This window comes from Anas platyrhynchos, chromosome 4 (genome assembly GCF_047663525.1).
Source record: "Anas platyrhynchos isolate ZD024472 breed Pekin duck chromosome 4, IASCAAS_PekinDuck_T2T, whole genome shotgun sequence".
Lineage (NCBI taxonomy): Eukaryota > Metazoa > Chordata > Aves > Anseriformes > Anatidae > Anas > Anas platyrhynchos.
In genome coordinates this window covers 48,188,115-48,213,258 of record NC_092590.1, presented here as the reverse complement: position 1 = coordinate 48,213,258, position 25,144 = coordinate 48,188,115, and the positions used below count along the sequence as shown (strand labels likewise).

General features: G+C 40.0%; 1 protein-coding gene across 1 annotated transcript in view; it reads right to left on the bottom strand.

Moving 5' to 3' along the window:
• Positions 1 to 21,521, bottom strand: part of MAPK10 (mitogen-activated protein kinase 10) — a 143,915-nt gene extending 122,394 nt beyond the window's left edge. The window contains exons 1-2 of the mRNA XM_038178181.2: positions 21,369 to 21,521; positions 8,869 to 8,980 (exon numbers count right to left, since the gene is read on the bottom strand). The gene's annotated coding sequence lies outside the window, so the exon portion shown is untranslated. The remainder of the gene's footprint in view (positions 1 to 8,868; positions 8,981 to 21,368) is intronic.
• Positions 21,522 to 25,144: the final 3,623 nt, after the last annotated feature.

Here is a 25,144-nt window from a genome sequence, read left to right as displayed (position 1 = left end):
TCAGGAATTGCTTACACTCACTTCTCTATTTAGATAAGTAAAAGGAGAGCCATCAACACAAAATGACAATGTTGAATGGAGATTCTGCTCCACCTGCATTTCCAGTTCCTTGTCTGATGATGATATAGATGCTGTAGATGATGATGCTATAAAAATAATAATAATAATAAAATAAAAAATATGTAGGTAAACGAGATGCTCAAAGACCTAAGCACCACTTTTAACAGATGGAGGAAAGCTTGCTATTAACAGATTTTTATATTAATCTTCCAAAATGGTGCTACCAGGGGACCAGCAGCTATTACTCTGCCTGCAGTGGAAGCTCTTGGTGATTCACTGCTAATCCACATGAAGCCCGAGATAAAACTGGAATTGCTCAGGCAGTTTATGCCATTCCTCCCAGAGCCTGCTGTGTCTGCTGCATGGATGGCTGAATGTAGCAACTCCTGAATTGCTGCAGTTTGCAGTCTGGTATATTGAAGTAATTTGGAATTGGCAAGGGCTTAGTGCACTGGGTTGCAAGCAGTGGTGGCCTGGGAGCTGCTGTACACCCTGCTCAGCTCCATCTGCCATACACAGGTCATATCACCATTCTCTCCGGCCAAGTGGATCACGTTCAATTAAAGGCAACTAAAATAAAATCCTAGTGACCAACAGTCTTAATATTTTAAGGCAGAAACTAACAAAATCCATCTCTGGAACAAATTCTTGCATCCTACTCAGTGCTGAATCTAGAACTTGGTGGTTTCTCAAGATCCGTTTCAATTATTATTATTATATTTTATGATCCATCCTGATCTAAACGTTGCACAATCAGGCTGAACACTGAAAAAGTGTAATAAAGCATCTACAGGAGCTGGAACCCAGACTCACTGTTGTCCTTCCAGGATACATGATCTCTGTACATCAAATCCAAGAGTTCCTTTGTTCCAAGGCTGTTTCTCGTGTTTAAGAACTCAAGATATAAACTTTTTTTTTCCCCCGCAGCTCAATGGTATGCAGTACAACACTCTACTGCATATAAGTTCTCACCTATTTTTAATAAAATGTATTTCAAATTCTTTCATCGATTTCATTCAATCTCCTTCTGTAGCATAATTACTGATGAGGACTGACCTGGACTCTATCTCGGGGAAAGGAACAAATGATCATGGATTTTATGCTTATCATAATCAAAATGCCTTTAAAACTCTCTCCTTTTCTGCATGATCATTACACCAGCAGCTAAGAGGAGCTCTTGAAGAGTTAAAGAAGCAGCACACACTCCTAGCACTCTGCTCACCCCTTGCCACTACTACCACTTCTTCTCCATTATACCACAAGGAAGGATACATTTAATCTCAGAATTTTTCATTTTACTATATAGATGGATAAATATAAAGCATCTGAGATGGTTAAATTGATATGACCAGCATCACATTCACTTTCTGGTCAACTACTATTGAAAAGCACAGTATAAACAGTAATATCTTATGGCCTGACTGATGCAGAGTTTCTGAGTTATCAAGCGCAACCAAGAGACAAAAACTGGTAGCTGACAATAGGCAAGAATATGGCAGGGAAGGCCTTGGCTGTTGACCAAGTTCACTGTTATTTTCTGGAAATGTATTATTTTAAAAGCTGAATATATATATATATATATATATATATATATATATATATATATATATATATATATAGTAAAGAAGAAGAGTACTTTTAAGAGAAACTGTCAAATCAAAATATCTTTTCACTACCTGTATATTTCTAAATCAGTGTCCTATATAGCATAAAGCAAGCCTACATCACGTCTGCATATTACAATATGCAACAAGAGGACAGACACTAACACAGGAGAAATATGCATGTGTATGCATGCACAGGAACATACAAATTAGATCAACTCAAGTATTCACACTCAGCACAATTAGGAAAAAGAAGTTCTGACCCCAAGCCCATAAGTATCTTCAGATGGATGCAAGTGTACTTCACTGGGCAATGAAACAGATGAAAAGATTGTTCTGGTAAGTACTTTATTCACCACTGCAAAGGGTTGAAAGAGTACAGATAATGTGAGTGGAACAATTTAAACGTGTTTTAAGGCTGGAGTCTATAGGTACCTGCTTTCCAGAACAGCTGCCCTGATCACAACTTCAAGTGCTAGAGAAACAGGAGCTTCCTAACAGGCACAAAAACTCCATCTCATCTGTAAACTCAATTGCTGCATTTTTAGTGAAAGTTATTTTAGCAGTTATTTGACTACAGAGATACCAAGAGAAGTACTTCAGCACACCAGAGCACTGCCATTTTGTGACAAGCACTCACCCGCACTCTTCTGTCTACTGGCAAGAGATACGTGTCCTGTAAAACTCTAGCAGATGAATACACACTAAAATTAGCTAACATAATTTTAAATAAACTTATCCTGGATGTTTTATTATCCTAATGATGAAAAGCATTGCAGAAGGTGCTAAAGGTGCCATAAACTGAATATCTTCTACAGAAAACCATTATCATTTTAAACTGCCATATGAAGGTGAAAACAAAAAACTGCTCAGGTATAATTTAGTTTTCAATTGCTGTTTCCTGTATTCAATAATTCTTCCGAAGTGCATCATTTCACGCTCGATTTTCCCTGCAGAGATACATAAGGCACACACCAAGAATTCAATTATAAACGATTCCAGTTCAAGAGAGCACTAAACAGAATTTAAACTTGTCTCAGGAAGCAAACAAACAAAAAAATCTACCCCTTCCCCAAATGAGCACTTGCCTCATTTACACAATATGGATACACATCCACCATCTTCAACATACCAAAACTTCACCTGAAAACCGTGACATGCTTATAGCTGGCTTGTGAACGTTTCTACACAGTTCACTGCACTGCAACCCAAAAATTAAATCAGACTCTGACAGATGGTGTCCAGGCTGTCTGAAGATATTATCTGCTGTATAAATATTGATATTAATAAGTTGCGCTACAAGTATACATTTTGAAAGAATATAGTTTTCTATCTCGAGCCTGACTGACAGCAAAAAGCCTCAGCTGTGTTACCATGGCAATAGTACGTTCCCAAATGTAGGATTTGTAAAAGTTGGATCAAGAAGCTGAACACCACTGTGTTCAAAGTTGCTCAGACCTATGGAAATGGGAGAAGAATGAATTTCTAGACTTGGTCAATCACATCGATATCAGTGCCCTGTTGACAGCTAAACTTCCTCTTTTCTTGAAAGCTGACTGGCTCCTGGAAAACTTCCAGAGCTTTCCAAACATTGCCTTTTCTTAAGAAACTCTTTGTTGGCAGATTACCTGCCTGGGAGCTGTTTCTCTTCTTCAAGTCACATTTTGGATAACAGCTTGTGCAACCCATACTCGTAACTCATTTTTCTCACGCTCACCAGGTGATGTTTTGCACTCCCAACTCCCCAAGTCTTGCTCACGAACAAGCCTCTGCTCCCAGTGCTCCAACTCAAACTGTGATTATACAGTGTAAGAGCTAGTAGCACATGATCTGTTTATTTCAATGCAATTCGTTGATTATCTTCCATACATTTGGTTCCCTCAGGTATTTCTCCCAAATACAGTTTCTACAGTTTAAAAGGTGTTCTTGTTCAGATTTGGGAGTGAAATAATGGTAATAAACAAGCGTTTGTTAATGTTTTATTTCATCTCAGCCCCGACCAAAGCAATAGGTCAAGAAGACTTCCCTTAAGCTAGGGAGATGTACAGACTATCAAGACAGAAACCAGCAGTGAGGATTCTAGAATCGCCTGCAAGTTAAAATGAATTATAGCATACAAACTCTCATTTGAGAATTTGGAAATTCATCCACAGCCAGACAGCTGTGTCAACAACCCAGCGCATCTTATAAGAGATGTGCCTTCTCAAAATGTGTTAGAATCCTCTTCACCATACCCGCTTTCTGCACGCGATTCCAGTCCCAGGCCTGTGACCAAAGGGAGCTCTGGATGCCTCGTCCCAGCAGAAGCAGCTCAGGCTCTCATTTTTCACATCACACTGGCCAGCACAGAAACAGAGGAGCAGAAGAAGAACCTGGAAGACCCTAATTTACTCCTCCTTTCTCAGCTCCAAACACAATCCAAGGTCTCTGCTCATTAGCACTGCAGAGTGAAATGGACACAACGGTAATTTAATGCCACTCTCAATTGGAGTTTGCAGAGACAAGCAACAGATAGAGAACGAGGGCCTCAGAGTTGTTAATTCCACGATGTACTCAGCTGCCTCTCATACAGCATTATGCACATTTGGCACAGCAACATTTTGAAGCACCAGATTTTAATATTGATTCTGGAATGAAACAACAGCTAAGTGGAGATGATGTACAAACCTGCCGAGCTAGACAGGTCCATAAATTCCCCAAAGGTGCAAAACGTTGATATGAAATTAGTCTAATTCCAAGCCAGCATAATTTCATTTCAAAATTGAAATAATAGCTGAGATGCAAAAGAGACCGTGTTCTCCAGGCATTCTCATTCCACTAATTGATACACTGTTCACGCTTCTAATCCTCCCCCCTCTTCAGTGCCTCAGCATACTTCTCTTTTCATTTCACTCTGCCATATTGCAAAGGATGCCATAGAAACATCAAGAAAGAAAAAAAAAATAAGGGACACTCATGAAATGAAAATCCTGCCTAAGCTAGAAAAATATAAGGATGGATCCCAAACTATTTATCTCACTAAAAAAAAAATAAAATAAAATAATAAAAACACACAAATTGTGTGATCACGATAAGTACCTATACTGGAAGAAAATATCTGTTCTGAATACTCTCTTAATCTAGCAAATTATGACAAATCTACAGCTGGTGCCTAGAGTATGAATTGAGCCCCCCACAAAGTCTGATACAAACTCTACGCTACCCAGCTGTCTGTCTTCCTCTCCCATCCAAGCTGCAATATGGGACATACTTCAATTTACTTCTCCTTTCTGTCAGACAGATGAGGGAAGATAAAATATGTGGCTATGACTTGGAAGATGCTCATGAAACACAGTGTGTTTCTTCTTTGCAGATGACACCAGGTGCGTGTGTCGAGCTGCTCGAGGGCAGGAAGGCTCTGCAGGAGGATCTGAATAGGCTGGACCGATGGGCTGAGGTCAACTGCATGGGGGGAATGGGCTAAAGTTGCACGAGGGGAAGTTTAGGGTGGATATTAGGAAGAACTTCTTTCCTGAAAGTGTTGTGAGGCTTTGGAATGGGCTGCCCAGGGAAGTGGTGGAGTCACCATCCCTGGAAGTCTTTAAAAGGTGTTTAGATGTAGAGCTCGGTGATATGGTTTAGTGGAGGACTTGTTAGTGTTGGGTCAGAGGTTGGACTCGGTGATCTTGGAGGTCTCTTCCAACCCAGATGATTCTGTGATTCTTTACATCACAATTTCTAAGTAATGTCTTGGCATGGATTCCTTCCATGCCCAGTACTTTGCCTCCCAAAACAAAGTACCATGTGTCCAAAATAGCGTGTCAATCTCAAACAATAAACTAAAGCATTAATCCACCTCTGGGTCAAAAAAAGGAGATGGCTCTATACTGTTCTGTCACACCCTGTTATCATTGCCTCTGAGGAACCTAAGGATAAAATTAAGGTCCTTTGCACTTCAGAAACAGTGTTCTGTGTAAGTCTTCTCTTCGTTTCACACGCGATTACCTTTGTGTGTAACACGGTAAGACCTCTCCCCAAGGTAGCACAGCAACTTCTGACATTCTGCATAGCTCAGAATATATTTAATATAGAAATGGTTACCTAGGAAAGTAGAACAGAAATACCCACAGCACACAAGCTGCCCAGTAGAATGTTTTTTTTAGAGCTCTAATTTGCATTCAGTATGCCACATGAAGATAGTGCCACAGAACTCAAGTATCTCACTAAACACAGCTGACCCTCACTGTTTGTAAAGGTGCTTTCACTGTATTTAAAATAGTAACTTAAACAGTATTATGACAATTGTCAATATTAATGTGGTAACTGTTCAGGTATGTTAAGGTGAAGAAAACCACTTCCATTTTTTTGTCTATAAGGTTTACAGGAAATGAACACTTATTTTTCCTTACATCTTGCAATAAAGCAAAGTACTTGAAAGTCTTATCAAATAGAATTCATGAGAAATTAGTCAAAAAGTATCCTGAAGGAAACAAGGGCAAACTGACGGCAGCAAAGTTATGTAATCTGAACTACAGTGACAACTGCACAGTACAATTCAGTAAGTCAAGTTTACAAAAAAAACTTAGAGCACCAGCATTTCTTTCCTTTTTTTTTTTTTTTTTTAAGCCACTTTCCCTAAATAAAAAAACATTTGAAGAATTTCAACTTGAAAGAATATTTAACTAGACCACGGAAAAAGCAGTGCTATGTTTTTAGTCTTCTATATATATAATACTAACTTTTGTTCAGAACCACAGCAGTTTCACATCTGCACAGCTCAAAATACACTCTTTTCCTTTAAGGCTTCTATCATTTGTCCATATATTTTAACTAACATATCTCAAAGATAACCTCCTAATCCACTTGGTTACGTGGCTTTCTGTTGAAATGCTCTCATTAACTCAGAGTGCTGCTGGAATTGAGGGGAGAAGCTCAGCATTTTGTTCTGAGAAAGTTGAAAGACTTAACATACTGCCAGCAGCAACAAGTCAAATACAAGCATCACCTTTAATCTGCATGATTGCCCAGCAAACGCTTATAGCAAAGCCTTAGGTTTGAGTTGGCACTAAAAGGATTGGGAAAAGACATGACGGGGGAGGAAAAAAAAAAAATTAAAAATAATCAAACAACTCTTCCAATGTGACCTGTAAAAAAAGACATGCCAATCCACAGAATTCCTAGAAAAGGCATAAAGTTTGAATTCACTTTCCTCTTAGACATTCTCAGCCAACAGGAAGGAATAGGAACAAATTCCAATGTAATTTTAGCTTCTTTCCTATCACAAAAATCACAGAACAGATGGACAAAATGCTATACAACAAAACCTTCACTGAGGACTACCGCACCAACAGAAAAACTGCCTTAAATAGCCACTTACAGGTTGCCCCAGATCACTTCACTGAAAACCGTCTTTACTATGCATCTTCTTTTGATAGTGTTGGTTCAGTAAAGAAACCTAAATACCTAGGAACTGTGCATCAATGCATCTACCTTTTGGGCCTGTGGCTCCTTGACCTGAATTCACATCTCGAAGTTGTGCACTAATGCTTCCCATACAGTGCTGGGGAGAAACTGGCGTCCAGCTGAGCTGCTGGCACTGAGGACAGCAGCCAGCTCTTTAACCCAAGGGCAAATACTTATAACAGCAGCATGTCTGAATTCCTTGCTCTGTCGAGAATACCGCCTCCAGGTCTCCTCTCATAACCCTGGGTGCCTACAGCTGTTCTTTGAACGGTGAGAGAAGCACCATGATTATTGTAGCACAGCTGGAAGAACCAGTAGCACTTTTAGATACCAGCATAATGGCATAACTACTTTTCCAGACAGAGACGGGCTTCAATTCACTGTGTCTAAGTGAATGCAAAATCCAAAGCCAGAAAGAAACTTGAGAAAATGGTTCACCTGTCTATTTTGTTAGAAGGGAAATTACAGAACTATCCGTTCAGTTTACATAACTGTTTAAGCATGCAGAAGGAGCCTTTGGAACACCCAAAAGAGCCCCAGACAGTGCTTTAACCACAAAGCCACTAACATGGCAGGCACTGACCTTTACATCTTTCCCGCTTTATTTCCCCTTTCTAAACAAAGTACCCACAGCCGCATTCATGAAGAGACTGATTTAATTACTAAGTATGTTTTCAGCCTCTCAATAGTTGCAGCTCTATCCTGTTTCTGGATCCTTGCATTTAAGAAAGATATAGGTGACTATCTCAGCAGCTATGTACAGAAAGGCACAGAACTGGAGATGACAAGAAAAAGAAATGGTCAAACTTCACAAATGTATGCTTTTAAATAAACACAGTTCATGAATGCTCACTCACCCTTGCTGCAATTGCTCTTAGTAGGGAAATGGGGATGACTCTGATGATGGTTATCAGACAGAGCAGTCTGAACATTTCAAACAACTATTTATTTATGCTTAGCTACTAACAGCTGCAGATGAAACACTCAAACACATTAGTCAAATATGAGGTACAGCAATACAATGCTGTACAGGTGGCTCGCCTTTATTTGATGGCTTTTAGTCTCCAAGGCAGATGGAGTAAGATAAGGAGTTCAACAAGAGAAGCTGTGATCAGAGTGAACTGTTTTTCTACCCCAATATGATCACTGGTGTTTATATACAGCTTTGTACAGGTAAAGGCTAGTCTTGTCCAAAAGCTTCCTACTATACATTGCTGAAAATCAGATTACCCTGGATTACCCACACTTACATTACCTCCTGGGCATCACCTTCTTTCAGCCTATTCAGACAAGTATATTCAATTTGCAGTTGTGTTTTCACCTTTTCTTCTCTCCTGCTTTTTGCTCACTTCCTTCATTTAGCTACTTCATTTCTTCTGAATGCAATACTTAGAAGAAGCAAAGCTCCTTAAGTATTACTGGAAACTGGGTTTATTTTGTAAATATTATGAAGGAACAGTGACACTGCTAATTGCAATGTTTATTGCAAATAATGAACAAATAGCTCCTCTTCCGTCAGCCTACTGGCAGTATGCAATACTAAGGCAGTTCACCTTCGACAAGCTAAGATGATTCAAGTCTTTCTGAATATGAAACAATCAGAGCCTTGGATAGCAGAACAAAAGTAAAAATAGCAAGCATTTACTCCAATTATTAGCTTTACTTACGATCACTGAAAAAAAACTTTGCTTTTATTATCTACTCTAAGTCCTGCACATTTGGATTACTTCAAGTGTTAACATTCTAGTTAGTAATTACTCACCGTTGGCCTAGTCTGTCACAGATGGTCTTCTTTACAGAAAGAAGACATGACACTGAAGTCAAGCCACTGAAGCTTTGTGTAGTCCTATCTCTTCTTGAGAAGGCACTCAGACCTAAACAAACAGAAGAAATAATCAATTTTTCATGCTTTCTCAGAAAATGGAGAAACAGCTGTTTTTCTAGATCTCATCTAGATACTCAGCTACAAACATTATTGCATGTATTACATATACATACCTGTCTATACTTACATATAAAGCAGTCCCTTTTATATAAAAACTAATATTGTACAAAAGCTAGCAAAAATATAATTTTATTTGATTATGTCACACAAGGTTTACGATCAATTTCCACAGAACTACAGAAACACAACTTAGAATTTCACATTTCCTATTTTCAAATTCTTTGTAGGCCTGTGTTTACCAGGCAGGTATGTACCGAAGCAATGTTACTGTTTACTACACAACCTATTTCAGCTAGTCTTCACTAGTCTTTTTCCTCTCCACAAACTCCCTGAATTTTCTGCTCTTTGCATACCTATATCCACACACATACAGCAATGGCAGAGCAGAGCCAGAAACCACTAGGATCTTGTGCACAACCTGCATCCTCCCCTAAGCGCACAGCCTGGCAGTGCAGTGGCCTGATACAAAGGTTTATTCCACACTTGGCTATGTTTGTACAACGTGGCCAAGGAGATCCATGCAGTCCCTACCAGGTAGTTTTTTCCACATTGCCCTTCAGAAAGCGTGTTCTTCCCTGGTGGAGTGCTAGGAAAATCCCATCAGTCGTGCAGATGAGGAAAACCACCGTTCTCAACACTGTGACCCACCTTAGGCAATCAGTGTTTGGCACCTTATCAACATAATAAGGCTGCAAACTGGAAACGCGCATGTGCTTCAGTGCTAACTATACAGAAGCAAGAACTCCTGCTGGAATTAACCTTCATTGCCCTTCAGAAGTCACCTAGATCAATTTGAAAAGGATTTTGCAGACTACCGCTGTTACAAGCTTTGTACTCCCACGTGCCACTTGCAGCTTACTATGTAACATCCTCAAGCCCATCCTTTATATCCCACTGCTCTCTGCACCAAGCAGTCAGTGTCTGCTCTGGCACACTGGAAGTAATGAAAAGCCTCCCAGTGAATTCAGCAGTAATGCTTCAACCCTTAGGCAGGCAATTTGTCAAATGCTATGCAAATTTGTGCCTTGTAAAATAAAATTTTACTCCACTGCTACTGCATCTTAAAAGATGTGGCTGAGTATTTTAAACTTACTGTCTTTCTTCCAGAGGAGAAGTAACACAAGAGCAAGAATAACTACACAAAACAGGCAAAAATGGAGGGTGGGAAAGAGTTACAGCCAGCACTCAGTAACTATACCAAAACATATCAAAAAGCAAAGGATAGGGAAAAAAAAAAAAAAAAGATCTAAAAAAAAATAAATGCAGAGGCAGATAATTTAAAAATGACTCTTTTCCAAGCCTAAATTAATTGTGTTTTTAGAGTGGGCATTCACAGAAGAAGCAACACACTTGTTCAGTTAGTACGAGAGAATCCCAATTATGAGCACAGCCCACAAGTGCAGTAACATGGAGAACTAAAGCAAAATGATTATGCACAGGAAGTTTGTGTTTTAAAGAATTGGAGCTATTCAATAAAAATATATCAATCCTTTTCAGAGGCTGGGGTCTGCCTTTCTACATTGCGTGAGACTGTTATCTGTTCACTCCATTTTGATGATGATCAACAGAACGGGGTAGAGGCAGCAAGTGGCATTCCACAGACCCACACACAGGTGTTAACACCAGCACAGTCACCTGCGAAAACAGTACCACAGCTGCAGAAGCCTCATTTAATTCAACCCTTCCCGTCCACAGGTAGAGTTGAAATTGGTCAAGATCCTAGGACAAAAGGTGCCAGAGGAGATAAACCCAGTATTTATTACTCAGCAACCAAGACCAAATAGAAAAAAAATAATAGTAAAAGAACCTCACCAATAGCCTTTCCAATCCCACATGGCCAGCTGGCAGTGAATGATAAGGGAAAGCACTGCAAAGTGCTTTTTCTCTTGCTTTTATAACATTGCAATCTTATATGTGGTATATGGCACACTGCCATTTCCATTTTTGAGTGCAAAAGCCTTGTGCAGAGAACAGGGAGTACAGCCAATAGAACCAGATCTACTGAGAACTCTGAATGAAAATTTATTGTTTCATGGTGAACAGCATTTTGTTGTTGTTGTTAGTTTACTCTTGATTTTCAGCATTATTTATTCAAACAAACTATTAAAAGTCTATTAATAAAAACATGATCAAAAAGGGTGCCATTTGTCAACTCTGCTTCAATTCCCTTTTGCCAAAGGGCTTTACGGCCATACAAACTATGTATGAATTGTACTCTCCCACGAGCAGCAGAATGCCTCACGTGAGAGCCTGTGGTAGGCGAAGGCACAGAGCTGTCAGATCTCAACCCAGCCAAATGGCATGGAAGTCACTGCATTCAGCCCCACTAGGTTGCAGTAAAACATACCCATTTCTAGAAGCAGCTCTGACCAACCTGTTGTGGTGACAAGCATGAAATCACTGGAGATAAGTATCCAACTGTACATTCACAGCCACGCCATTCCAGAGACGTCAGTCTAAAGACCGAAGGCTTGGGGTGTCAGTGGAAGGACTCCACAGAAGGCAGCATTTTTGGCTAAGAGCTGTGCATAACATATGGTAAGTAATCACTAACAATTAATTACTCCTATGATGCTATGAATAATTCAGATAAAAGGCAAATACATACAGAAGAATAACAGCAACAGGCAATGTTGATAGCAGAGATGAACGATTCTGGGTGGATTTCACTTATACCTGGTTATTTAGCTTTTTTTTTCTGCTCATTGATGTAAGAGCCAAAGTATTCTTCAAGTAATCAGGATTTGTCTGTTTGTTTTTAAAGTCACAACAGAACACAGAACCACATAGACAAGGACCAGCCACAAAGGACGGAAGACACACTGTGTTATACAACTCGTGGCTTCCCAGTGTAACCCTTTATCCCTTTATGTTAAGAGCCTCCATTTTCAGATGGCAAACACGTATTCTCCATCAAATTTCTATTCCAACTACAAGGTCATCAGGCTTCAAAATACTCCATTCATCCCCTAGCTTTTTCACTTAACAGTCTGTTTCTGTCCATATTACTTACTCAGTTGTATTTATGGTACCTTTTTTTAAGCATTTCCTCTATGCTTTTGAACTGCTCCTGAATGGGATAAATAAGCAGATCATGAGACAGCATCCTTCTTTCAAAACCCAGATATTCCCAAAGCCATTCTAGGAAGTTAATAAGTATACTGGAAACTTAAAAACTCAAGGATAATAGCAGTAAGATTAAAAATCTGTAAATCTCAGATTAATGGTAATGTAATACTGTGAAACTGACATACTACAGTGTAAAGAAATACTAAGATTAATGCTAACTAAATTATCTATTGTACTGCCTCTATGAGAAAACAAAAGAAAAAGATAAACAAAAACATACAAGTTTGTTTTTTAAATGAAATTGTGTGTATTTTAATGGACTTTTGTGTAAAAGTACTGCAAAACCTGCTGCAAGTGCAAACATTGTAAACCAGTGATGGTATTCAAAACAAGTGTTTTGAATAAACTCAAAAGATTTAAGAAAATTCCTGAGGTAAAATTTAACAGAAATTAAATAAATGTTAGTAACTCCACATTGAGATTTTTCACGGGAGATTTTCTAATAACTTCGCAAAGGTCCAGGTCCCAAAACAGCTGAAGGAAGACTCAAAAATAACAAAACAAAACAAAACAAAACAAAAAAAAAAAAAAAAAAAAAACGTTCCCACAAAAATAAAAATCTCAGGCACATCTGAACACAAAAGAAAGCAGATAGTTATTACACTCGTGATAGAGAATAACGTAGGCAAATCGCTTTTTATGCAATGGCAATTGGATTTACAACTTCAGCAACACAAATAAATATATACGTTTTTTAAAATTGTATCTGGTACATATTTTGTCTGTGCTGTGTCTATACACAAATGCTTGATGAGGTCATATTGGACCTGCTTGCTGTTTTCACCTCCATGTTAAACTGAAATTTTAGGAATGGTTACGAGAAACAAATAATAACGAATAATTAACAGTTTTGAACTCACAATGCCTGAAGCCAATAAAATATTTTTGGACTCAACATGAACTCCAAGGAAACTTTAGCAATGTATACAGGACATGCATAAAAGCTTATACCTGCTACAGCAAGCTGAGAAGTACAAAAGCACCTAAAGGAGCTGCAACAGTGGATAAAGCGAGGACTGAAAACATGCTTGGTATTGCCTTCTTTCTCTTTGTAATGCTTTCCAAAAAGATACCAGCTTTTTGAAAGACTAAGATCCAAGAAATAAGCTTGTGAGCTGGCAAATTTAATATCTGAATTACACCATACTTCATAAAGTTAAAAAGTAATGTTGAGGCACTTTTAATAGGCTCTTTCTCTTCAATTAATCTACATAAAATAGAATGAATTTTTTACAGATTTCACTGCACGTTTGAAGTCTTTTTCTCAGCATCTGCAACTCTGGGTCATACCTGTGTGTTTCCAGTATTTGTTTTATTTCTTAACACTATACAGTGATATACACACTTCAGATTTAGACTTGCTTCTGATACAACTGCCACGAGTAGTTTTGTAGTTGGAGTGTAATTCTTGATTATCAGTTTTATAGGACCTATTTAAAAAGGTTAGGATTATTTTGTTATACAGATGCCTATCACAGGTTATCAAGAACTAGACCAGGTCACAGGTAAGTAAGAACTAGACCAGGTCATGTATATGTTTGTGGTGGATTAAAAGTATTTTTTATCTCTGTTGTATTCATGCTTGCATGAATCAGCATAATAATGCAGTTGTGCTCTAGTACTTTGACTACAGTTAAATTGACTTACATGCAAGAAACAACAGCTAATATCAACGTGTTATATACCATTGGTAGCATTTCACTTGCAAAAATCAGTGCTATAACTTCATATTTCAACATGAACTTGTAAAGAAACATTTTAAAAAACAGGTTTGGTGGTGGTTTTGTTATTAACTCATCCTCGAGTACAAAAGATCAATATAGAACACAAAACAAACATCAATATGGTGATAAGGTCACCAAAAATTTATATCCCAGGTCAGACTGCAGTAAGTAAACCAGGTGAATGTTGTACAATTTTAAAAGCTTTAGTAAGAGGTAATCTGGAGAAGGAACAAGGCAACTGAACAGACTTGCAAAGTCATTGATACAGCAGTATGATCCAGCATGGTATTTAGGACAGAGTTCATATTTAAACTTGTTTTAAACTATTACTATGAATGAGGAAAAATAGCATCAAATACCTCAATTAACAAGCAGACCTTCTTGACACAGAAGGACACCAAAAAAATACATCTCTTAATATACCTTGGCATACAAGACATGGTTTACAAATATAACACCCAACTGTTTACTGGATTTCCACCGTGACCACGTATGAAGCGTTAAATGTCTCACTTCACTAAGGGGTACGTTGGTTATAGAAGGAGTAAAAGGCTTTCAAAATTGTGTAAAGACAGGTTATGAACTCTGGTCTTTTAGCACCCGTTCTCCTGTGTAGTTTTCAAGACAACTGTAAAGTAGATTCAATGCCATTAAAACACAACATAGTAGTTACTACCGCTGCAGTTGCATGAAGGATATATGCTATTCTTTGCTTCCAAATAGGAAATTATGCAAAGACACACATAGTATTATAATATTAGATTTGCTGGGTTTATTTGACCACTAAATCCCCCAATGTCAGATATGTTCAGAAATCCTAACAGCATTAATCCAGGCTGACTGCTCACAAAATAAATAGTATCCATGGGGACTTTGCCCCAGACACCACAAAAATTGACTGGCATGACTAATAAGAAAAGCAATAATGACAAAGTATTGTTCCTTACATTCTCTTTTCCCCAATGTGAAAAATATAAATCTTGCATGACTGTACCGATGCTTGGTGGGGTACAATGTTGTACAGCAGCAAAAACTTGTTTAAAGCTGCAGCAAAAGACAGAAGTAAAAAGAAACAAAACAAAACAAAAACTTCTAGCAGTAAAGCCCTTGCTGCCTATGCCAGGAGTTCCTGCAACTTATGCTATCTAGATGACACCTCTGAAACCTCTGTATAGAAGTGGCATTCTATAACACCACTTCTATAACACGTTCACATTACCACAAGCTAAGACCATCTCTCTTCAAGCAGCAAAACACACCAAACTTGTCTTTTCCTTGAAGTCTTCCTGTGTATGTGGTCTACCTAATACATAATGGAGGTGATTCTCGGGTAAAAAAAAACAGATCTTTTACCCATATTACAGGCCATGGCAGAATATTGACAGCTGCTCATATTTATTCCAAGGAGGCATCATCCAACTTGGCCTAGCTTTCGTCAGAAGCACACCTTAAGCATTTCAACCTACATACACAAAATAATGTAATACCTGCGTATGGTCAGAAAGGACCTCTTCCCCAACACCATCTCCTGTCGTGCTACTTCGAGTCTACTCTAAAATAAGGCTATTGTTTTATGTTAATAAAGACCAAAGGATAAACGTTGTCAAATACAACACTGAAATATAACAAGTTTTATGATCCTAAGTCTAACTTGGCTTCTGTGAACCAAAGTGTGCAAATTATACTTAGGTTTACAACAAGCACACCCTGCAAGTGTGTACTTGCAGAGTTGGAAAATGAATTTCTAGGTTCACAAACATATATATATATAAAAGAATATAAAAATAAAAAAGTAATCTTGAAATCTCTCCCATGATAGTTTCCATGAAGAAATTTTCTCAAAATGAAATGACTACTTCCATTCTCTGCCAGCTCAGTTATGCTAATTTCTAGCAGCCATTTCTTGTAACGACTGCTATTTGTATTAATTACGACGTGCTTCTTTCCTTGCATTGCTTTGTGATTTATTTTCACTAGATGTGCCATTTAGAGCAAAAACAGTGGAATATTTATAGGCAGTATTTGAACTGGGGCAGCATGCAGTGACAAGCCATACCAGCACTTGTTTTTTTGCTTTGGGGTTCTTGTGAGTTTTAAGCAGTATGTAACACCAGAGGCAGACAGAAGGTCCTCCATCATCCCTATTCTCCAAGAAGCCTCAATATTTAGCCAGGATAAGATGAATCCAGTATTTCAGCACAGTTCTGTAATCCTGCCACTCCTGCTACACAGAAAGGCAGGACCTTTTGTATGAGGCAGCTTCTCTCCCTCCTCCATCCTGCAGGTTTGCAAGCACCACATGACACCTACCATCCACACAGGGAAGCCATTCCCAATTCACATTACATCTAAATCAGCCAGAAAGAACAAACCTTTCTTAGCACCCAACTCCCCAGTGCACGCCTTGGGCAAGGTCCTGTTTGCAGGGCTGCACTGGTGTCTCCCATGTGCCAGGCCAAGCGTGCACTGCCTACTTGCTGAACACACTCATGGGTCAGGAGACAGAGACAGGATTTGCTATCCACTCGTGGCTTCTGACTTCTTAAGCAAGTGCTGGTGTCTCAGGTGAGGAACAGCTCCCCCTGCGAGATGTGTGTATCTGGCCTCTACATCCTCAGGTCCCCCAAGCACTGCCCCATAAACCCAGATACTGCACTCCCTGAGATGCTATTCCTATCATATAATCATTCTTAATGCTACCGACTTCGTTACTTCCAAGTAGTTTAACCAACTTGTGAAGGACTAATTTCGTCCTTGGCTTACATGATAGGGGTGGGGGGGAAGCAAGGTTTTGTTGTCCTGATACTATTTCAGACATTTTGCTGTATGGATTAGCAAAGAAAAAAAAGGGAGGGAGAAAAGAATTCAGTGGTCACACCTGCTTCATCATGTGAACATTATAACCAGAGCATGAGAAAAATCAGGAAAGGGAGAGCAGCGATCCTTCCTAGCTGTTTCAAAAGAATTTCCATGCAGTGATGTGTGGCACAGTCTATCCCATAAGATAATAGTGAGGTTTCCCCCCTGCTACCGCCATTGACTGGTTATATAATACCTTAATGCATTCCTCCTTGGTCTCTTCACAAAAGCAGGATGAGAGGACGTTCGATTACTTTGAGGAACCTCCTGCTACATGTATTTTAACAAGGCTGAATTAAGTGAAGCATGCTCCAAGGGGTGTGTTTGATGGACATTGACATTCATCTGATTTAGGTTAACCAAAAAAAAAAAAAGATTCCCATTTGTTATCTACTCTAAGACAATTGTTTTTATAAGTTCATTGTTAAACAGATTTGTATCCCCTCTTCCCCCAGTGGATTTGACTTTTTCAGAGCATTCTACTGAAGGCTTAAATGAATGCCTCACAGGTCAGCAGCTTCCTTTTCCTCTTTCCCTTCTAAGAGCTTGGATTTGTGGGGAGATGCCACAGTCTAATTTAGGACAGAGCTGGTGGTAGTAAACTACTATAATCCTAAAGTAACAGAGGTTTACCTGGCAGGAGGGAACTGTAGCTTATTCCCTGAGAGATTTGTAGTTTAGTAAATGAAGGCACCGTGCATGCATCCTTCTAGCTCTGAAGAGGTTCTCTGCAGCATTGCAAACATGACTTGTCTGCAACACAATTCATCTCTAACAATAATTTTGGTGGTGAAACATACAGAGAAACAACAAGCCAAACTGTATGTTACTGAATAATGCTCTGCACCAAGAATAATCACCTTCAGAAATTCTTACTAGTACTCACACAGGTGCTTTGCTTTTCCTAATTCAGATTTCAGCCCTTTGTGTAACCAAATCGGTACCAGCTGTTTTCTCAGACATCATCTTAAATGGCCAATATTTGCACTAGCAGTAACCTTGGTGCTTAAGACCTGGTACAGCCTCTCTCTTAAGTCCTGCTCACCACTCCATCCAAGTCCCTTTTACGTATGGGAAAGGAAATTACATTACTTAAGTTGCATCAAAGTTCATGCTTTGGCTTTATTGGGATGTTTTTCACTTGTTGCATTTATTTAATGAACCTAGCAAAGTTGCATTTTTCTCTATGGTTTTGTTCAAGAAAAAAAAAAACAAACACTTGTCAGTAGAGAATTTGTCTATGCCTGTCTTTGACTAATAAAACATTACCCATCTTTCTCAATTTCAACTTCACCTAATGCAGTTTCAATGTCTAATACACATCTGCAGAGAACTCTGCAAAAGCAATCGGTTTTAATGGTCTTACTTTAGGAGCTTAACGTGCAGCTTATTTGTGTGCTTGTGCAGAAGCTAGCTCAGTGTGACAGAGCTCCAGGCACTACAGCATTACAAATAATGTAGTCTTCTGCTGACAAATACACAAAGCCATCTAAGGCTTATAAGATCTTGAACCATGTTTTAAATCTAGCAGTCATCTTCATTATCCCATGAGGCCAGAATGAGGAAAGGATTTAATCATAGTTTATGGAAAGGAGAAACCAAGTCCTGGTATTCTTTTTTTTTTTCCCCCATTGCCTCTCCTCTTTCACATTGTTGTATTTGAAAATTAGTCAGGATTTAGGATGTTTTCTCCAGCTAATGGCTTTGGCCTTTGCATTTACTCTGTTCCTGCTCCCCATATGTGACATCAGGCTACAGTGAGAAAAACTGAGGGATTGTTAAAATACTACATTAATTTATCTATACTTTGAGTTATCCTTTCGATTAAGGAGCTGAATTTAGCTAAATGATCTACATAGCATTTGAATAGATTATTTCAAATAGTGCACATTATAGGCCTGTATCTGGTGTTTCTAAAGCTAAGTTGGAAACAAACAAATTTGGAAGGATTCTGGCACCTGCTGGCCAGCCTGAGATGGAGGCCACCTGCACCTTCCTGCTGGGCTGCAGGAATCATCCTGCAAGCCTGATAGTTTCTTGCCTTTAATGTGACTGTGCTAGTTGTTAAGTAGCATACTTTGTGAAAATGTGTAAAATATATCAGCTGAACTTTTCCAGGAGCATGAGAATATGCAGCATGCAATCAAACAGAGTTGGGTGGCTTAATACAGTAGTATTGGTGGCTTGCATTTCTTAAGGACTGACTTTTCACATAACTCAGACAGCTACTCCAGTATAGCCTCAAACTCTTCTTTTAATTCACAGTCACACTTACAAGACTCCTGTTTGATCATGAACTTACTAACATAGGTTATTTGCCATTTTTATCCCAGGAATTCAATTGCAAGCTTGTGTGGAACTTGAAGATGAATTTGATTTTATCTATGAGTATTAAGGTTAAATTTATTTTGAGGTCATACACTCCTTCAGCACTTAGAGGCTTTAATACACTGTTGTATGTGCATGGATAGCTTTTGCAATAACCAGCAATAATAATTGCTTGTCAGATTCAAGTTACTTGTAAGTTATTTCTGCTTAACCAAAATGTCATTGAAAGTATGTGAAGAAGCCTATCAAGGAAAAAAAGTACATAACACAAGAAGAAAAAAAGGTTAAGCCTGCAGACTCCTCTGTGTAGTATAATGGAAAGCAGAAGTCCAAAACGAGCACTCCACAACCACATTTCATTACCCTTGTTTTACAAATCCCACCTTCAGGCTTTCAATTTAGACTGTACCACCACAAACGACCTTTTAAGCTTCACGGCTGCCCAAAATACAAAATGATGTTCCCAAACTGGGCAACGTTTCCCATAGCAAAGTCGTAAACCACAAAGATATTACACATGAATTCTCAGGCAGAAACACCAACCAAAGGAGCTGGAACAGAATAACAATGCAGTTACTCTGAAAGGCTGCCATCCTGTGGCACTCGGGGTATGCTGTAGTAGCTTGCTGCCCGGAATTAATGGCCTGTAAACTCTGTGAAGTGGGATGGACTGCATGTATTCGAGACAGCTTGTAGGTAGATAAATACTTCCTCATTTCTGTTCAATATTTAGGTAGTTTGAAGAGAAGGCTGCAACCTCCTGTATGTATCAACTGCATCATAGCGCAGCTCGTAAGTCAGGGCTCAGTTTAAGAGCTTTTATTTCCATCAGACAAACTAGTGAACATAACTTGAGAATATATTAAACTTCATACTAGTTCTCTGGTAGCGCTGTCACATTAAGCCATAAATCCTAGTGCTGAATTTGCTGTACTACATCTGAGGAACCACTTTTCATGAGTGCTTTACTCCCTTAACCTATTTGTTACTTGATTTGAAAGACTGTGGAGAGAAAAAAAAAATCCTGTAGAGGTCATTCCTTTAGTGCATAAATAGTATTTTTAAGTAGTGCATATTTTTCAGGGTAAATCAGTAGGATTTCAGGATAGATACTTCAGGATTTGAGCTATACCTGATTAACTGCTTCTACTTCAGTTCTTGCTCTTCTTTGTTTGCTGTAAATGCATGTTACTCATTAGGACTAAGGAATACACATTCCTTCTGACAATTACAGCTTTTTTTTTCATAATAGGATGAGTAGAAAAAATTTTTTTTTTGCATTATGATGTTATGAATAGCCTGTGCACATGAGCTAGGAACAAGCCTTCATATTTCCTTTCTCTTCTGGGAACAGTGCTACAATTCTAACCCTGTTCTAAGAATACTTTATGCAACAAATAATACAAATTCGTAATTAGGATGAGCTCGTAACTTATAATTATGTAGCAAATAGTTGTAGGAAAATGGGACTTCCACCCCTCAGAGAAGCTTTCTTAAAAAGGTTAGAGAACAACGGGTGCCTGACAATTTCTACTCTATTATTGTAGAAATGATCAAGGAACCACGTACAGTCAAATTACAGTGCTTAGAAATGTAGATTCTCAGCTACTTCGGTAAGGACTACATCATAGCTTAGGAAGATGCATGAGCATTGTGGTTGCATGTATATTTATATATAGAGAGAGAAAACTTATTTAAAAGCTTGGGTTAGATCCCAGGCAGTTAGTTCAGCTTTCTTATGTCTGTAGTCCATTATCTGCAAAGATAAAGGAGCTCACCTACAGCCATAGTCTCAGTTACTTCTCCCCATAGTGGTTCCTTGATTTAGGATCTGATTTCAGGTAGCATTGTTTCACTGGAGATGCATTTCTCCTCAGTGCTACCTTTTGTTCCTTTTGATCCCCTGGGCTGTGATACCTTTCAAATAGCATACCAGCAAAGCTTTTAGACACTAATTCCTCAGTAGCATCCCTGGAAATGCTAACCAGATTTAAAACAAGAGCCCTGTGGAGCTGACATTGTACACATGCCAGTGCATGTACTACTGCTGCACCATCGCTCTGCTCTCCAGAGACAGCCCGTGACAGTTGCCATGGGACATTCGCAGCTCCCTCTCTTTTTTCCAACTACATTTACCTTTCCACAACCAGAAAACCATGAATCTACCCAATCTACAGACTTTGGTCCTTACATAGTAGATTACCATTCCTGGCCCTAGGAATTACTCTGCATGCCTTTTTTTTTTTTTTTTTTTTTTTTATATATATTTCATCCTACCTTGGGGGAATTCAGCTCTGCAATGCTCAGGAGTCACAGCATTTCCCAGCTTGCAGGAAGCACTCCTCCAAGGAGATACAACAATCTGCTTTTCCTTCTTTCAAGCCAATGCATTCTGCTGTATGAGCTCTCAGGCATAAGGTAAAACATGGTGTTGCAAAGGACAACACAGGAGGAAAGCCCACAGCTGTCTACTCAGCTGCTGCTATTCCTGCAACCCCATTTCTTGACTTCCTTAATTTCCTTTGACCTGTAAATGAGTGACCTCTCCACCAGGCCCTTAAGACTCAGGTAAATAGGAGTCTGGGCAATCTCACAGGTGAGGTGAAAGGAGTTGATGGCAATTCAGTAATTGCCAGAATGAGCCAATGCCCTTCTTTTACAGGAGAGGTTAGTCAGTTGAATCCCTATCATGTGCATACACAGAAGGCCATCTTCAATAAATCACACAGATTAACAAAACACTTCACTATTCCAAACTAATGAATCCTGATTGTAATGTTTTTGTGGTTTTATTATTATTATTATTATTATTATTATTATTAAATTATTATTTATTTCCCAAATTAGGAGAGTATTATTATTATTAACAATAATATTAATGTAAATATAATATATATATATATATATAATTAAAAATAATAATGATATTACTCTCCTAATTTGAGACCCAGTATGATTATTCAAGGACAAAGATGCTGACTCATGCCATCTAATCTCTGGAGCTTCAAAAACCTGGACATGTTGTACCCAGACTTACTCTATGATACTTGTTATTGACAGAAACAAAACCATCTGACCTGCATCATTTCACCCACACACTTAATCTGAATTAACTACAGTCTCTTTGTCTGAATTCATGCATTATCTGCCTGCTCTGATATGTAAATAAAAAGATATATTTCACTTTCATGATCAGGTATTTTGTCCACTTTGAGCCCAAGTGTCCATGTCTGCTTTACAAATCTTCTGTCTCATACATTTATTACTGTTTGCTAACCTTGAACAGGAAGGCTCAAGCCATTCACGATTAATAAAAGACAGATATATCTGTCTGCAATTTCACAGCTTGTCTTCTCTGCTTAGTCCTTCCCTTGGCAAAATAAAAATGCTGAAGGAAAATGCTGGGTTCCCTTTTTTTTCTTTCTTTTTTTTTTTTTCCCTGACTGTAATCTACATTCCTTTTCTGTATTTCTGCTTCACCTGCAGAACCAGAAATTATTGTACGCCAGGTGAAAAACTCAAATCTTAATGACCCTGTAAACAAAGCTGAACCTGTATCCTACTGTCACCCCAAACCCCTACAGTCTATTATGCCAGTTCTTCACTAGCAGCCCAGTTTTGAAGCATTAAATTTGAGCAATTGTAGAGTGAATGTATTTTTGGAAGTTTCAGACGTTGGTAGTTAACCTACATTCTGTCATCCTGTTCCTTTACTTGCATACTTCTGACACCCTTTTGCTTCAAGTTGCTTTCTCTGTCTTTCCCCAAGTCATGAATTCTTCCCCCTCCCCAGCTCTGCTCCCTGTCTTTTCCTTTTCCCCCCCATCAAGATAATGTTTTGTGAATAGCATTAGAAATGTCAAATAGAAAAGGATGTTCAGGTTGGACATCTGGAAACGTTGATCCTGCTAGGCCAACAATGCAGCAGTGAACTGATACCTGCATGATCATAGACATCTCATCCTGGAAGGTCTACAAGACTTGGCTACACAAAGCGTGGCTGATCTGAATTTCCTTCTCACCCACATTTTTATGATTCTAGAAAATTTAGTGCAAACACATTAGTTGATAATACTTCACAGAATCTCAAAATCATCTAGGTTGAAAGAGACCTCCAAGATCACCTAGTCCAACCTCTGACCTAACACTGACAAGTCCTCCACTAAACCATATCCCTAAGCTCTACATCTAAACGTCTTTTAAAGACTTCCAGGGATGGTGACTCAACCACTTCCCTGGGCAGCCCATTCCAATGCCTCACAACCCTTTTAGTAAAGAAGTTCTTCCTAACATTCAACCTAAGCCTCCCCTGGCGCAACTTAAGCCCATTCCCCCTCGTCCTGTCACCAGGCACGTGGGAGAACAGGCCAACCCCCACCTCGCTACAGCCTCCTTTAAGGTACCTGTAGAGAGCGATAAGGTCGCCTCTGAGCCTCCTCTTCTCCAGGCTGAACAAGCCCAGCTCCCTCAGCCGCTCCTCGTAGGACTTGTTCTCCAGGCCCCTCACCATCCTCATCGCCCTTCTCTGGACTCGCTCGAGCACCTCCATGTCCTTCTTGTAGCGAGGGGCCCAAAACTGAGCACAGTACTTGCGGTGCCTTTCATAAACCCACGCTGACTGGGCCTGATCACCTGGTTGCCCTGCAAGTGCCGCGTGATGACACTCAAGATAATCTGCTCCATGAGCTTCCTCAGCACCGAAGCCAGACTGACAGGCCTATAGTTTCTCGGTTCCACCTTCTGGCCCTTCTTGTAGATGGGCGTCACGTTTGCTAGCTGCCAGTCAACTGGGACCTCTCCCAGTAGCCAGGACTGCTGATAAATGATGGAAAGCGGCTTGGCCAGCTCCTCTGCCAGTTCTCTCAGTACCCTCAAGTGAATCCCATCTGGCCCCATCAACTTGCGTACATCTAAGTGCTGTAGCGGGTCGCCAACCATTTCCTCATGATTTATGAGGGCCACATTCTGCTCCCCATCCCCTTCCACCAGCTCAGGGTACTGGCTATCCAGAGAACATCTGGTCTTGCTGCTAAAGACTGGGGCAAAGGAGGCATAAACTGAGGCAAAAACTGAGGCAAACTGAGGCAAAAAGCACCTCAGCCTGCCACTGCAGGGATGGAGGAAAACACCACCTGTACTCCTGCTCCATCTAGTAATCATCCCAGTCCCATAAAGTCCCGTTTGATAGCCTTCAGCCTTCTCTCAGCAATTTCATCACTGTCTGGATGATAGGCCTGGACTGTCAAAATAGGATAGTAATCATGGGGCCAAACCAGTTTAGGAAGGTTTCTGGCAATGTCCCTCACCTGGGCCCCAGGGAGGCAGCAGACTTCCCTATGGGTAGGGTCAGGCTGACACACAGGGCTCTCTGTTCCCCTGAGAAGGGAGTCGTCCACAGCAATCACCCTTCTCTCTTTCTTGGTGGAGGCAGTCCTGAGGCGTGGAGTCGACTTCCTCGCCCTAGACATCCTCCTGGGTAGACTTAACCTCATCCTCACCCACCGGTCTCTCAAGCTCCAAGGCCTCAAACCTGTTGTGTAAGGGCACCTGGGAAGGCGAGGCTGGTGGGAGGGGGGGGTTCCCTGTGACGCCAAGCAGGAACTTGTTTCCATTCCTCCTCATCCCCTAAAGCCCCTTCCTCTGCCCAACAGCAACAGGGCAGGGGGTCCACCACTGCTTGGGGTGTCTTCCCCCGCTGCCTTTCCTCCAGGCCTGGCAGGGAGTTGCTCCACCAGTTGCCCACCTGCTCACACCTCACACACGGTGTCCCTGCCACCCTCTGACAGCAGCTACAGGCTCAGGCACTCCCTGCCTCCAGAGACCTGAACTGCCGCATTTTTGAGCGGGCAGTCAGTCTGGGTCACCACAGGCTTTCTAGAAAGAGCTTTCTGCCTAGTGCAGACCATGGCGGTTTAGCTCTAGGTAGCTGAGCTGTTCTCCTGAGCAGGGAGGGATGCTCTGCCCTGTCGAGTGTGCCCTGCCCACACCACCTGCCGTGCCCTGCTCTGTTTTCCCCTCACGAGGGCTGCCGGGGCCTGGCTGCTTCCTCAGCT